The 16272-nt window shown below is 54.0% G+C and overlaps 1 protein-coding gene across 7 annotated transcripts in view; it reads right to left on the reverse strand.

Annotated features, from left to right (window-relative positions):
- Positions 1-16272, reverse strand: part of CARD11 (caspase recruitment domain family member 11) — a 108845-nt gene that overhangs the window by 44476 nt on the left and 48097 nt on the right. Inside the window, exon 1 of one of the 7 annotated variants that reach the window (XM_045813367.2) lies at positions 12574-12663. The exons of the other annotated variants lie outside the window; for them this stretch is intronic. The gene's annotated coding sequence lies outside the window, so the exon portion shown is untranslated. Of the gene's footprint in view, positions 1-12573; positions 12664-16272 lie in introns of those variants that run through there. 7 annotated transcript variants of the gene reach the window in all.

Raw genomic sequence — 16272 nt, forward strand, 5'->3', positions numbered from 1 at the left:
AGTGTAAGTACCTATCCTCCCTGAAATAGCACGTTTACATGCAAACTTAAGACAGAAGTAAAGCCATGTTCTAAGATGGCAGCTATTGGCTCAAGGTAAAAAGAACGCCTATAGCTTCTCGAAAGAGGAATCAACTGCTTAGTGAGTTCTTAGTGTGTTACTCAAACACAGTCAGTGCCCATTCGTCCTGTGGTGAAGCTGTTTAATCGACAAGCAGAACTTGTACAGACCTTGCTTCTGTCACCTCCTACTTAAGAATAAACAGAGAGCCAAGGATCACTTGATGTTTGAGGAAAGCCTTCATGTGAAAGGAAGAGATCAAAAGAGACAAGTTGATACAAAGAACTTGCAGGAAGCAGACAATGCAGAATAAGAGAAAATTAAAAAACAAAACCCAAAAAACAACAACCCCACAACCTGATAATTAAAATCCAATGAAATTAAATAAGATATTGCATCTAGAAAACAATAGTAGGATGCTATGAAAAAGGGACAATCAAAGAATGAGAAAGAGTTCTTAGCAATTAAAATAAAGTGCCAGAAATTTATCAAGAGAAAGTCTGGAAGACAAAGTTGAGGAAATCTTCCAGAAAGTTAATAAAAAGTTAAAGAGAAGGAAGATAAGAGATGGTAGGGGAAATGAGGTTAATTTAGGTCTAATATCTAATAAATAGAAATACTGCAAAGAGAGTGCAGAGGTTATGATTCCTTTCTTGTCTAGCTTTTGGGGATATAATATAAAGTTAGGGATAAAATTATCAGAGAAATAATATTAGAGGATTCTCCAGATGCAAGCACACAAGTCTTCAGATTTAAATGGCCCTTCGGGTGCTCAGTACAATCCGTGGGAAAAGAACCTTCTCAGAACATCCTTGTGAAATTTCAGGCCATCAGGAAATAAGAGAAGACCCTAAAAGCTTCCAGAGAGGAAACATCAGGTCATACGCAAAGGACTAGGAGTAAGTTTGGCATCAGACCTTTTGATAGTAGTACTGAAAGCTGGGAGACAAAGAAGTGATGCCTTCACATTTTTGATGGAAATTACTTATTAACCTAGAATCTATTACACCCCCCCTGAACTATTAGGCATGAAAATAGAATGATATTATTTTCAGAAAGGCAAAGACTCTAAACATTTATTTCCCATGTACTCTTTCTTAGGAAGCTACTAGAGGATATGCCCCAGTAAAATGAGGGAAAAAAAAAAAAACAGTAGAGAGAAGGTATGGAGCTCAGAAAACAGAAAATCTAATTGGACAAAGCAGCAAGGAAATTTCCAGGGTGAGAGAGATGTGGCAAAAAGGAGCTGGCCAAGATTATGGCAGGACCACGGAGGGCCCACCAGAGGGAGGTGGCCAGGGAAAAAATGAAATGGTCATCTGATATATTTCATAATTTAGGAAATAGTATTGTCAGGCAAATGACAGGACTGTGAGTCAGATGGGAAAAAAATGAAAGATAGGCACATAAAAAAACTTTAATGAATGAAAAAAAAAAAGGCAATGTTAACTCCGGGAGAAAACAAAAAGGTAAGAAAGGAAATAATCACAGTATACAACTTGTCTCAACATAAACAATATTTACCTAGTGATAATAAGGTAACATATAAAACTGTGATCTAAATTCATGGAGAGAATGGAGGAAGGGGAGATGCATGGAGTGGGGTACTCAGAAAAGAGGACTAAATGCTCTTCTACCTAAGAATGTTTCAATAAATAATGCTTACAGTGGATATATCTGTAAATAGCAATGCAAACCTATTACTTAGAAATGAGGTAAATAACAGAAGAAAACAACAATGAAGCATTAGAAGTGGTTGCATCTGGGGATCAGGACTGGGAACAGATGTTTTTATTACAAGGCTACTTTACATTTCAACTCTGCATGACATGTATTATCTTGGTAAAAAAAATTAACAAAAATTAACATATGTCAATAGTTGGAAATACGGACGGTACATTTAAATATAAAGAATCAAAGAGTTACTTCCATTCTCTGTGCATTTAACATAGTCTACCTTTTGTAGTGCTTGTCGGACAGCTCACCTCTCCATGGACCAGCAGTGCTGCCTGTGGGCTGGGCACTTCACAGATGTCACCTCGCTTCCCAGGAGCTCATTTAGGTAGCTTTTATTATTCTAGTTTTTATCATCCGCACTTTAAGGAGGAGGGAGGATCAGAGAGTTAAATAATGGGGTGAGATCCCACAGCCGCTCCACGGCAGAGATTCCAACCCAGCCCTCACTGACTCCGACTCCTCTGATCTCAACTAAACTAGCAATCATCACAACCAACATTTATTAAGCATGGCATCTAATCTAACCAATTAGATTCCTTGCGTCCTGGGCTCTATAGCGTTCTCTTTATGGCTTTACCCCCTCCTTCTGCAGGAGACTGTGCTCTAATAGCTGTCTGTGAAAATGTACATGGTAGCAGCTATGGGCAGGTGCTGTGCTAAGTGCTCCACGTGGATTATCTCGTTTCATACAACAGCACTGTAAGGTACATACCACTACCCCCATTTGCTAGAAGAGAGGTTCAGGGAGGCTCAGCTACCTGCCGTCTGTCTGTCTCATCTCCCATAGAACTTAGCATGGGAGAGGTGCCTGGGTGGCTCAGTCGTTAAGCATCTGCCTGCGGCTCAGGTCATGATCCCAGCGTTCAGAGATCGAGCCCCACGTTGGGCTCCCTGCTCAGCCGGAAGCCTGCTTCTTCCTCTCCCACTCTCCCTGCTTGTGTTCCCTCTCTTGCTGCCTCTCTCTCCGTCAAATAAATATATAAAATCTTAAAAAAAAAAAAAGAACTTAGCATGGGGACTTACTCTTAGTAGCTGCTCAATTTATTTTCGTTGGGTGAATAAATAAACCTCAAATCTGAATAAAATAAACAATAAGGCTATTATTATTTCAAATCCAGGGGGTGCCGGCTCTTTGGGAAGAGCTATGTTTGTGGGACAGACACCTCCTCTCTTCAAGAGCAGCCCTGGGGCGAAAGCTCTGGAACCGGAAGGGGGTCAGCAGTCAGTCAGATAAATGCATCTCTGCTTCATTGATTTGCCTGGAAGATTGGAGTGAGAGGCTTGAGATGGAGGCTTTAATTATTCCAAAGAAACCTCCATTTAATTGAAAGGACTTCTGGCAAAAAAAAAATAAATAAATAAATAAAGGGAAAAAGATTATTTAAAAGGATGATCTATTGCCTTTGAGGAAGGACTGAAGAGACACTCCAGCCGCCTACGTGTTCACGGCCCTGGAAATGAAGCTTTACGGGAAAGGACCAGAGCCTTGTCCCTGGCAGTCCCCGTCCTATAAAAAGGACATGTGGAGAAACAGGGAGAAAATCCCCCCCCCCCCCCCCACTGCAGGATTCTTCCCTGGGATCCTAGTTAACTTTCCAACCTATCTCCTTCAGCTCATTCAACCGAAATACGGAGATGATAGTATTTCTCATCAATTAACGTGTGTACAGCAATCGGTACAGCTTCCCTGATACATATTTTGAAAGCAGCAATTACCATTTTAAACTCACAGTGGAGTGGCAGACACTGCCGGCTGCCGACCTAACATCCATTTTCTCTTCTTTATCAACAGAGTCCCAATATTGTGGGGAGCGTTACTGTGCCCCTCAATAAACTATGCTCACAGCCTCTCTTGCAGCTAGAGATGGCTATGTGACACAGTCCTGACCAATGAGATGGAAGCAGAAGTTTCTGGAGACATTGAGAAGGGCTCTGCAGAGGGGTGGGGGCAGAATCAGGGCAGAAAAGCCTTGGATTTGTTCCTGTCTTCCTACCTGGAATGTGGATGCAATGCCCTGCTGCACAGCAGCTATCTTGTGAGCATGAAGACAAAGGTCACACTCTAAGTATGGCTGAGTAGGATGCCACAAGCACTTTGGGTCCAAGCTTAACCCTTGAGTTCTTGGTTCATGAGAAGAATAAAATCCAATCCCTACTATGTGTAAAACTGATTTTGTTTCAAACAAACGAGATCCAAGCCTTCTAAGAAAGTCACATTGGTCCCAGCCACAGATGTCTGAGCCCCATAATCTGAGCAGCCATGTCTTTTGTCTATTTGGGCCGGTTCTTCTTTTTCTAGATTCAAAACCAGAGTAAGCAAGAGATCAGTAAGGACCGAGGACCCTCCGAGCGGCCGGCAGACTGTGAGGAGATAAGGCACAGCCCAGGAAATGCGACGACCAGATGACATTCCTGGCTTGGCAAGGCGATTTACCCCTCCCGCCCACTGCAGTCCGGCCTCAGATCCTGAGCCATGCCCCTCGCTTCTCAGTCTCGAGTCACATCTCTGCCCCTGCCACGTCCACTGGGCTCTCTCTGTTCTCTCACTTAGCCTTCATTCTTCCACACGGCCCCATCCCACCACCCCTACCCCCGCCAGACCCAGCTCACATGACAGTCAAGCTCCCTCGCCGTCATCCCAGAGCACCGCCAACCTCCCCCGACCATCTCCTCAGGGACCAGGCCACCTGTAATCCTACCTGGAGCGACTCATCTACCTTCAGGCGACCCGGGCAAAGGGCCGGTGGTTTCTGTGGGATAAACATGTCTTGACCCAGTATCACTTAGGAAGGGGGGGGCATCAGCAGACGTCGGGGGCTCGGGGGCGGTGGGGAGCACGGCGCACCGACTGAAGCCTGAGACCGAAGGAGGCGAGCATCACCCCTTCCCCATCCCCAGGCCCGCCACACATCCCACCTCCACCGCGGCCTCCGACTTGCACCGCGGCAAAGAACTTTGGAAGGGCACACGCCTTTTGCATTAACTGAAGTTACTGCTCTCCTCCAGCTCTCGTTTTTCTATCAGGACTGCAGAGCAGCTTTTGAAACAAAAGCACAATTAGGAATGACAGATTTAGATTGTTCTGAAATGCGCATCGATTTATCACACTGGCCTTTTAGGAGCATCTGGATTCGGAGCCGTGCACACAGCACGACGGCAGCGAGGACGGTGTCCAGGACCCGCGGCCGGGCCACCTGGCCAAACCTGTGCCATGCGGTCTTGCTCCGGGGCTGGCCGGGGGGGAGCCTGCGCCTTGGCGATCATGAAATGTGGTTCTGTCCCGCACTGGCCTTGGAAGCCTGGTCAGCAGATGGCCTTTGCCCGGGGACGGTGATGTCACTGTGACCACCAGCGGATCCCAGCTCAGCCGCCCTGGGTGCTCTCTAACACAGACCCTTTGCTTCATCTGGGCGCACCATTCTTCTCCATTGGCACATTCTTCACTGGCTACCGTTTTGTTACCTGGGTTGGGAGAAACTTGGAGCGTCCACAGTCCCTCTTGGAATGCTTCATGTCGAGACTGGGTTTGCAGTCGTGCTCACAGGGGGTGGATTTTCGATAAACATGTGCTGGAGCCAAAGCTCTAATGGCCTAAGGTACTACGATAAGAACATTCCACTGTCACAGAACTGTTGTTGGTTAGCCCAGAAGCACATGGCGATGGCAGGCGACGTGGTCAGCCCAGGTGGCCGCCCTGCCCCACAGCTCCCTGTGGAACCCAAGTCCCTATTGTGGAATGAGCAACCCACATTCAGTGCTTTCTGCCCAGAATTCTGTGCTTTCACCATCGCCCATTTGCACGCCCGCCGGGATTCCTTAAGAGGCTTGTGCTGTGCTCACGGGCCAGTCTCCAGCACACGCCGCCGGCATGCAGTGAGCTCCCCACACATCTGCCCAGCGAGCGAACGAATGGGTCTCCTTCCAGAGCGCGGCCCGGATGCTTGGGGTTCCTGCCAGGCAGAAGCGGGACATGGAGCGTGCATTTTGGTGCACGAATCATAGGGAGGTGTAATTCCAGCGCAGGAGAGGCAGAAGGAAACGCTGAATTACTTTTTGATTTGGGGAATGGGGAGGTGGGTTGGAAGGGAAGAAACTGGATGTAGGAAAGGCACAGCCCTCCACTGGAGCTTAACAAGCAGAATCCTGCCCCTGGGGCTGGCGTGTGAGCGTGTGGGCTGAGAGTCTTCCCAGTGAAAAGGTTGGGTCCTTGCATTTCATAGAAAAGGTCACCAGCATCATCAAGTAAGAGCCCCACTCGGACAGCAGCCAGGAGCGAGACTGGAGGGTTCTGTGGGAGCCACATCCGGACCTTAAATCTTCTGCTTTTACCTCCTCCTGGTGTCGCCTGGTTGGCTCCGCAAGCCCGGGGAGCGCGAGCCCAGGTAAGAATGGCCGAGCGGGCCCGAGGGGACGGTAAGGAAGCCTCACAGTTTCACGGGAAGAAGAGGAGGGAAGGGAGCGGGGCTGGGGAGAACGTGGAAAAGGAGGAAGCCCGGGGTGGCAGTGGCCGCGCTGACAGTTGAGCCTCTGCTCCGAGAACGCAGACCAGGGGTGCGGCGCGGGGAGCTGCCAGGGGAATGCGGGGCGGGCCACGCGGGCCTCACGCAGCTCAGACGGACTTATCTCCAGGCCCCAGGGCTGGTCCGCAGCCTCACGAGCACGCTTTGAGCCCCAGCAGCAGGTGCCCTGGTCTCTCTCTTCTGCATTTAGAAGGTGCCCCGAACACAGACTCCGAGGCCATGTGGTAAATAACCGAAAATGTATTTGTAGCCACGGGGCTGTGTGTCTGTGAACTACCACGAGGACCGGTAAGTCAGTGACACTTCCGAACACGTTTCCACACGTTTGAAAATGACTCTGCCGACGTCTTCAATTGGAGCCGGCTGGTATCTAGAAATGCGCAGATTTCGGGTTTCCTCCTGCGGGAACAGAGAGGTGGCGTTGGGGGCGGGGTGTCCCTGCCTCCAGCTTTTTCAGACGCTTCCTCCCGGTCCGAGCATGACATGAACAAGTGAAGCCAGGGGGTCGCCTCAGCTGCAGGAGAGCAGCCCCTCGATGCCTGAGGCTCCTGCTTGCCCACGGCTGCAGGGGATCCCAGAGACGTCTTCTCGAAAGGCCTCCAGGGCTGGTGGAAACACTGAGGCAGGAAGCAGCCCGGTGTGTGGACCTCAGACTTTCTTATTTTACCCCGGGGTGTTCGAGGCTTGAAGTCAGAGCTGCACTTTCTCCGCCATCAGTCCCCTGGGCAGTCCAGGCAGCAGAAAGGACGGAGGGAGGGGCTTTGAGGGGAGAGAGTGGCTTTGCTAGAGGCGCGGTCTCTGCAGACCCACAGAGCTGGGGGCCTGGGGTTCCATTTGCAGGGAACCCACATGCAAGGAGGGTGTAGAGCCTGTCCTTGAGAGGTCAAAGTACACGGGGCTTGTTGGTGTGAAGTGACATTGCCCCACCCCCCGCCGTGGGAAGATGGGGGCCGTGCACAAAGGATCACAGGAATTCTACTCCAATTAAAGAGAAAGTCCAGCCAAAAAAATCTTTGCACAAGGAGATAACGCTGCGTGTCCTAGCAGAAGGCATCCAGTCCTGAAGTGAGGGTCCTGGGTTTGAACTCCAGCTCTGTCGTGTGCTGTGTGGCTTTAGGTACGTTGCTTAACCTCTCTGACCTCCCCCCTCCTTGGTCTGTAGAACTGGACAAGCAGTGCTGTGCATATGGTAGACACTTAGTCAATATCACTTAATCCAGCCCTCAGACGCCAACGCAAACTCCGGTTGGAAACAAGGTCTCGGCCAGATGTCCTGTATAATCACCTCCATGCCAAACAGAACTTAGACAAAAACATCAAAGATTTGACTTCAACGCTTCCATCCGGACCTCGGGTTTGCCTCTCCCCCACCCCGTGTTGTCAGCGTCTCTTTACATCCATCGTGCTCCTTACGGCCTCTGGAAACGGACCCCTCTCTTTTTTCCCTGGTACACCCCACGGTGCAGACAGTATCTTGCACAGATGGGCATTTAATATTTATAAAGCGATTGATTTCCAATGCATAAGCGCTGGCGCTCTTTTCCTCATTTTAGCTTCCTCCCTTCGGCGGGAAGACCTTTGTGTCTGCAGGCGTGGCGAGGTTTTCACCATGACAGCCTGCTGACGGGATCGTACGCCCTTCATTTGCACCCACTGTTTTGCTGTGTCTGCAATTCGGATCCAAGCACCAATCTATCTTGGCCTCTCAATCAGTCATGGATTAGAAGTCCAGAATCCACAGGCTCTCCAATTTCTGACCTGCAGGGACAGAGCGATCTTGTCACAAACCACCCTAATCGGGTGAGCTGCGGAAAAGCCAGCTGGCCCCACATTCCGTCGGAAAGAACTCTTCGTTGCTGGCGTTCCCAAACACGGCCTCGGTCTCTTTTTGCGGGGTGCTCCTTTCCCGGGGCAGCCCCCGAGTCTGCAGGGCCTTCTGCATCATCAAGGACAGCATGGGCTAGCCACCGGCATGCTGGAAATCGGTTCAGTTTGGAATCCTCATTCTTTGAAAATTGATAACCCCACACCAGTCAGCCTTTCTGGAGGACGCCGAGGGCTTCACTCCCTCATCGTGGAAGGTCACCAGCTGACCTTCGGGGGACACGTTCCTGGACGGAGCTGTGGGTGTCTGACACGCAGTGGGCACTCATGCACTATCAGAGGAGGGGACAGAACGACGCAGTGACAAAACCCACAACAGACGGCACGGGTGGAGGCGGGCAGAGTCTAAGAAAAGATGGCTATCGCTCAGAAGGGCTGGAAAAACTACGCTCTGTAAACTCGGCGTGTCACGCGGAGGGTGTCAGCCACCTAATCTGGGATTATGCTAGACTGGGCTCGTGCTTCCCAGGAGGAAAGGGACAATCGAAACTCTGGTGATGGAAAGCTGCAGGATGCGTCCGCGGTTGTTAGTTTCAACCGGGCGTTAAAATGAGAGCAGTGTCGCACCGCTCAGCACCATTGCTCACTCAGAAAGGACCCCGGGGCCAACCGCGGCCTCCCGAGCCTTCGGGGACCAATGACCCAGTTTGTGGGGGTTCCAGATGCCTGGTTTGTTCCATTCCCCTCTGTGTCTCATGATGTCACCATTTATCGCCGACATTTTGGGAAGAATAAAGTACAGCGCCTACATCCGGCGCCCGTGTTCCCACGATTATTGTAACGCCGACGTTTCCACGCGGGATTGGGCGGGCACAGAAGTGAAATTCAAACCGGTCGGACTTTCTGTCCTGGGGTGTTGGGCCGGGAGATGGCGAGGGGGTGAGTCAGCGACAACGCCCTAACTGAGGATCCACCATGCTGGGAGAAAATAGGGTTGTGCGTCCAAGGAAACGTCAGGCTTCCGGAAGAGAGGGAGAGAAGCAGGAAAGGACCCAGGAAGGGTCCTTTACTCATAAGTAACTGCAGAATAAACAGCTCCCCCATGGAACGGGCCCCTCCTTTCCACCGCCCCTGCAGCCCCACATTTCAATTAGCTCTGTGTTATTCTGGTCCCCTATTAGCGCCGATAATCAAGGTCTGGCTATAATTAATTGTGATAATGTCTCAGGAGCAGAGCCAACAGCAGCTCGGGGAGGCTAGCCAGAGACGCTCCTCTCCCCAGCATGCCCTCTGTTGAGGGGCTGCTCGGGGTTCGGTCTGCACAGACTGCGGGCTGGGCGAGGGCGGTGGGCAGAGACCCTCACAGGCCAGCCTCTTCTGGTGTCTGCAGGGTCGCGGCACCGAGCGAGCTTCCCCTCCTTCCACGTCCCTGTATCCTACTTCCCTTCCCGGTCCCAGCAGCCCCGAACCCTCAAAGCCAGTGACTCTGGAAATGAAGACATTCATACATACAGTGGAATACGATTCAGCCACGAAATGGGACGGGGTGCTGATCTGCGTTACGCCACGGACAAACCTTGGAAACCTTACACGGAGCGAAAGAAACCACACTCGAAAGGGGCACGTGTTGTGTGATTCCATTTATGTGTGATATCCAGAAAAGGGAAATCCACAGACACAGAAAGCAGGTGGGCGGCTGCCAGGGGCTGGGGGCTGGCGGAGATGGAGGGGTGACCGCTAATGGAGAGGGGGGTTTCATTTTTGGGGTGCTGGATATGCTTCGGAGCTAGGTAGATGGGGTGACTGTACAACACGGGAGTGTGTGGAATGTCACTGAATAGTTCTCTTTCAAAGGGGGCTGTGCCTGGGTGGCTCAGTCGGTTAAGCGTCTGCCGTTGGCTCAGGTCAGGTCCTGGGATCAAGTCCCGCATCCGGCTCCCTGCTCAGCGGGGAGCCTGCTTCTCCCTCTCCCTCTCCCTCTGTGCTCTCTCTCTCTCAAGCAAATAAATAAAGTCTTAAAAATAAATAAATAAAAAGGAGGAGTGGATGTTACGTGAATTTCACCCAATCCATCAAATCAGATCAAATAAATAAAACCGGCTACAGTTTCTTAAGTACACACAAGATGCCTGGTCCCTGCTGGGATGGTACCATCGACTCCGATGAAGAAATAAGAGACCCGGGTCCCGGGGAGGGGAATTGGGGGTGGGCGAGGAGCCAGGTCAACCCTGCAAGGCCAGCACACGTCGTCCTCCCCGCAGCGCCCCCGGCGGCGGGTCAGCCCTGGGTCCCGGCAGCCGTGGGAATCAGGAGTGACGTCTGCCGGGCGCTGCTGTGTGCAGGAAATACAGGACAAGGCCCGCGGGAGGCCGAGGCAGCAAAAGCAGGCGGGTGCGGGTTTGAAGAGAGGACGAGGGCCGAGAAAAGGGAACAGGAACTCAGGGTTTTATTTAACACCCACAGGTGCACGGCCCAGGGAGGGACGCGGGTGGGGTAGGCCCCGGCCAGGGAGAGGGAAAGGGAAAGCGGGGTCTGTCCAGGAAGGGCTGCTTCCGCGGTAGCGTCCGTGGGACAGTCACGTCCCTCCTCCCGGGAGCTCCGCGACCGCCGGTGACCTGCACACCACCTTTCCGTAGGCCAGCTCACCTGTGTTAAAGCCGCCAGGCAGCTTGAACCGTAAAAAACACGGAGCAGACTCACATTTTCCACTCCCCTGTGCGGGAAAAGGGGGTAGACGGGACGAGAACATCGCAAAGCGTCTCAACACACTCGGCTTTCCTTGTAAGGACAGAGCTCTGCGGAGCGTCTCTCCTTTTTCAATGATCTGTTATGTAAGCGCATCTTTAAATGAATCTGTCGGGGCTGGAGGCTGGTGGGTGTTTCTTTTCACTTTCTCCCCCCACCCCGGGCTCCGGCAAACACCGGCCGGTGTTTTTCTCAGGTTCTCTCTGCTTCCTACACAGTGGCATGGAAACACTTTCCCCGGTCTCTGAGAGCAGCAGGGGCAGGAATTTGGGGATCTCGACGCTCAGAGATCATCTCCAGCTTCTCCCCGTGAAAGCAAAAGCGCATGAATCAGACACAAACCGGAAAGGCCTTTTTTTTTTTTTTTTTTGGCTTGTGTCAAATGACTCGATCACCTATAATAAGTAAGGCGCCTGTCAAAACTGCACCCAGACAGGGTAGATCAGGACAGACTTGGGGGCCTTTAGGAGCGAGTGTAGTTTGCAGGGGATGGGGGAATCAGCCGCTTTGGTGACCCTTTCTGTGCCTGTGGGGGGAGCTGGGAACGAGTCCGTCTGCCAAGTCAGGCTTGAAGGCCGGCCGCCTGGCGCTCTCCGGGCGTGTGGCGGGCCAGCCAGCCCTTCGTCCGCAGGCCAGGAGACCTCTCCATCGAGCAATGCCGCTGGCTGCGAGACTTTGAGACACCCCTGCACTTACACCGTCCCTCGTTTCCAAGGACACCTCTGAAACCTTGCTGCCTTCTTCACACCCGTGACGTCGGTTTGACCCCCTCAACCTACACGACCATCTCTAAAAGCACAAGACCCCAAGGGCTGCAAAAATTCAACCCTGCAGGATGTGAGGGATTCCTGACGCGTCTCAGTAGGAGAAGATGAACCCTCTCTGAGGCTCCAGGAGATGCTGGCGGGGAGGGGGGGGACCTCCCCTCGGGCCCTGGTCCTTCTGCCTCCTAGAAAAGTCATTTCCCGCCCTGCTGTGCCTTTTCGCCCAGGGTTCTGGATCAAAGGTCTCCCGCCTGGCTTGGGCTCCAGCTTCTTTCTCTCTCCCTCCGTGTTGCCTATGGGCCGGGGCTGGACCTCGGGTTCACTGATGGACCCTCAGCACAGGCCTCTTCCTCTGCATGTGTGATATTGCCAAAGCTCAGAAGAGGCTGCAGGGCGCTCCTGGGGAGGGCGGGGATCCCAGGAGGGCAAGGCTGCCGGGCTCCTGCGGCAGACGCAGCAGACCCTCCCAGCTCCGGCAGCTCTCTCTGCGCTCACACCCACTCCTCCACCCTCGGCCCCGTCCCCCATTGGGAGAAAGTTAAACACATACACACACACACACCCAGCACATAAAAACGAGAGAGTTCTGGTCCAAATCGACCAGGCATCTATCGAGGGCCTTCTCTGGGCTCCATTCCACGCTCTGCGCAATCGAAGTGACAGCATAAAATAGTTGTCCCAGCTGCAGCTGTGGGGACCCACCATGTTGTTTCAGAAATTAAGAAATGAAAAGGAACATGCATGAAGCCGTGAGACACAAGGTGGTGTGGACGAGAGCAAGAGGGATGAGGTGGGGGACGCGGGGGTCGCCTAGCAGCCCCCAGCCTGCTGCAGAAGCCCTCCCTGACGAGGACATGGCTTCTCAAGCTCCGCACCCACATGGCTCAGAGCAACAGGACCGGCCAGTCGGGACACATACTCACATGTTTGCAAACTAGCTCGGTCCTGGGTCTGCCTAGGGGGGCTCTCTGCGTGATCCCCTCAAACTCCCGCTCCTCCAGCGCGTGGCCTGCCAGGCCCCCAGAAAATGCTGATGCTGCAGGGAGCAGCGGCCTCCCCCGGAAGCCCACACAACACCCCCCTCGGAGGCCGCCTCTATTTTTAGCAGGGGCAGAGGTGGGGGCTGGGGGGGCTGCCATACTTCCCTTTTTATTTTTGTTCTGAGCAGAGTCTGTGGGTGACTTTCCACAGAGGGGGGAGGCCGGGAGACGCAGAGGGGACGCTGCTCTCTCTGGCAGGTGGGGCCACGTCTGTCAGTGGGGCCCAGAGAGGAAGGGGGTTCAGGGGTGGAGGGAGGTGTGGTCAGGAGCCTGGCGTCGCTCGCGCCGTCCCCTTCTGCTGGCTCCTGCCTGTGACCTGCACCAAGGGGGAAGCCCGGCTGGCAGGCGTCGGGGGTCTAGAACATTCCAGGGAAGATGCTTCTGCAAGCCTCACATTGAACTGCCCAGAGCCAAACACCTCACCCTACTCTTTTCTCCTCAAACATCCATGGCGGGCCACTGACCCGGCTCCTCTCTGCCTCTCTGACCACCACCCGTGTCTTCTCTGCCTTCTTACCCTGTGGGCTGCCCACGGACTCTGATCGCCCCATTCCCCTGGGGGAGCAGAGGGCCGTGTCCTCTCGGGGAAACGGGGGCAACGGAAGCTGTGGGTGGAGGGACCCAGGTGAAGCACGCACACGCCGGTGGTCCGGACAAGCCGGCCCGCCCCCTTCCTAGAAGCTCCCCTCCCCTCCTCCGCAGCGTCCCCGCCTGGGCGCCCTGGAGCCCCACACCACTTCAGCCTCCCTCCTATGTCCCAGCCTGTGTGGATCGCCAGAGAACTTTCTGGTCCCTCTCTCCTTTCCTCAAATACTGCGGTCAGGTCAGGCGGCATGCGTCCTAAGTACACAGTTCAATGAGTTTTGAAAAGACACCCTTACGACCAATTAAGAAGTGGAGTATGGCCAACACCCTAGAAAGTTCCTTCATGGCCCTTTCCATCCTGTGTCCCCACCCCCAGAGGGCCCCAGTCCTGGGATTTCCATCACAGAAAGCTGGAGAAGCGCACGACGCACTTTTAGGGCCTGGTTTGTTTCGCTCAGCACCTCGAGGTGCGTGCGTTTGTGGCGCATGTCACCGGCTTGTGTGTCCCAAGGTTTATCCGTTCGCCTCTTGGTGGACATTTGGGTGGTGTCCCAAGTTCACTTGTCAGGGACATTCTTGGCCAAATCTTCACGTGGACATGTGTTGTCATTTCTTTGGACTAAACACCTGGGATTAGAATGGTTGGGTCATGCGGTCGGTGTACAATATACCCCTGTTTTCCAAGGTGGCGTGGCACCCTGCCCTCCAGCCGGAGCGGCTGAGAGTGCCAGCAGCCCCACACCGCCGTCAGTGCTTGGGGAGTGGGGTTGGGACGCGCGGAGTGGTGACACCGGCCCGGGCCACACTTCTAGCGCCGGCCTTCCCCTCTCCCTGGACCTCCCATCTGTTGATGCCCTCCCACGTGTACTGGGTTGGACAGTGTCCCCCTCTTCAGAACGTGGCCATATTTGGAAAGAGGGTCTTTATAGGTGCACGTGATTCGAGGCCTCCCTGGATTGGGGGGGGCCCGGATCCAGTGACAAACACAAACACGGAGGAAAGACGCCCATGTGACTAAGGAAGCCGCCGTGGGGCGTGTGGCCACAGGCCGAGGAACTCGGAGCCGCTCGAAGCTGCAGGAGGCAGCGGGGACCCTTCCCCAGAGTGCCCAGAGTGTCTTGCGCTCACTTTGACCAGACTTCTGGCGTCTACGACTGTGAGAACATGTCTGTTTCGTGTTAAGCCAAGTGGTTTATGGGCATTTGTTATGGCCACATCAGGAAGGGAACAGCCCCGCAACCCATCAGGAGCTCTTGCACGGACTCAGGGGCTGGAGGGAGCGAGGGGGAGGGCTGCCTGGCGGAGCTCAGCCTTCAGGAGAGGGGCACGGCCACCCCTCGGAACTCACTGCCTGACCTCTGTCATCCCTTAGTGCTCCCATCTGCCACGGCCACGGCCACGCAGAAGCCAAGGGTCAGGGAGCTCATGCACGGGGCTCACTCAGGTCAGCCTCCGGGCGTGGCAGGTGGGCTGGTCTGCAGGGCATCCCCTGAGCCCTCGGGGTCTCCACTGTCACGTGGGGACAATGACTGTGCCAGCGTCACCTGGGGCGTGAAGATGAAGAGGTGAAGTTTGGAGAACACGAGCCCAGTGCCTGCATGTGGTCAGCGCTCGGGGCCTGACGCTGTGTGATCTCCTGTCGGGGATGGGCCTGCCTTGCTCTGCTCAGAGGACCAGCCTCCTTCCTGAGGACAGAAAGAGTTTTCAGCATCTCCTGGTCATGCTCCCATGTTCGAGGTGCTGATGGCATCACTGTTGGTGTGAGCGGGAAGGACTAGGAAGGAGGTGAGCATGTCCCCTCTCTGGGCAGGGGAGGACGTTCAGGAGAACCTCCTAGGGAAAGCTGGATCCTTCTTCTTCCAGTTCTCATCCTCCCATTCTGTCCTACCAAACACCACAGAAGGGAAGTTGTGCTTAGCTGCAAACCCTTTCACGGCCAGCGGTCCTGTGTGGCCACTGCCATTGCTACCTGGAAGCTGAGGCTTGGAGGAGTCGTAGGACTTGTCTGAGGTCATGCGGTGTCTTCGTCTGCTCCTGCTTCTAGTGCAATGTCCCTCAGACTGGGGGGCTTAAACAACAGGCACTCATCTCCCACAGTTCAGCAGTGTGGGACGTGCAAGTTCAAGGTGCTGGCAGGTTCGGTGTCTGGCGAGAGACCTCTCCCTGGTCACGGACGGCCGCCCTCCCATGCTGTTCTCACCTGGCCTTTGCTTGGTGTGAGCTCAGAAAGAGAGCTCTCCCATCTCCTCCTCTTCCTATAAGACCCCCAATCCCATCACGAGGGTCCCACCTCCAAACACCACCCCACTGGGGCCTAGGGCTTCCACACGTGAATTCTGGGGAGGGTTCACAGGCTGGCTCTGCGTGGGACAGAAGGCGTGCCCCTGTGTCTCCCACAGGAACAGGGCCTCCGTCTGCCTGCTCTGCTGTGGGCATCGCTGGGACGCCGTCAACTGGGGGGCAACTCCCCAACTCGCCAGCAAATCAACGGAAAGGGAGCGCCGGAGTGACGCTTCCGTCCTAGATGGTCAGAGCACAAGGTAATGGGATGTCAGAGCTGGGAGGGGTCTTGATGCCATTTCAGCCACCCACGCCGTGAACGCGAGCACCGACAGGCGCACTCGCTGAATGAATGCTACTCAGCTGGGCCCTCCGTGGGCACTCCGCAGGTGGCTTTGCCCACGCCCACCCTGTGGGGCAGGTCGCTTTACTCTCCATGTTGCAGGAGTGGGTCTGGACACCAGGGCCCGGACCCCACAGGGCGGTGGGGGAGGCGCAAGGACCGATCCTGGTCTTCTCTACTTCTGCACACTGGTCTTTCCATCACTCCACATTTTTCTTCTTCCCCGGAGAAAGCGGATCCTTCTAAGCGGAGATAAACCCACCAGTACCAGGATGAGGGAAGCTGTCCAGTCCCCAAGGGGCTTCAGGGGAAAGGGGGTCCAGGCATGTTGCAGGATGGGGCCAGGTACCCTTCAAGTCCTTCTGTCCCCAGGA

This window comes from Ursus americanus, chromosome 2 (assembly GCF_024610735.1).
Source record: "Ursus americanus isolate L20-20 chromosome 2, mUrsAme1.1.p, whole genome shotgun sequence".
NCBI lineage: Eukaryota > Metazoa > Chordata > Mammalia > Carnivora > Ursidae > Ursus > Ursus americanus.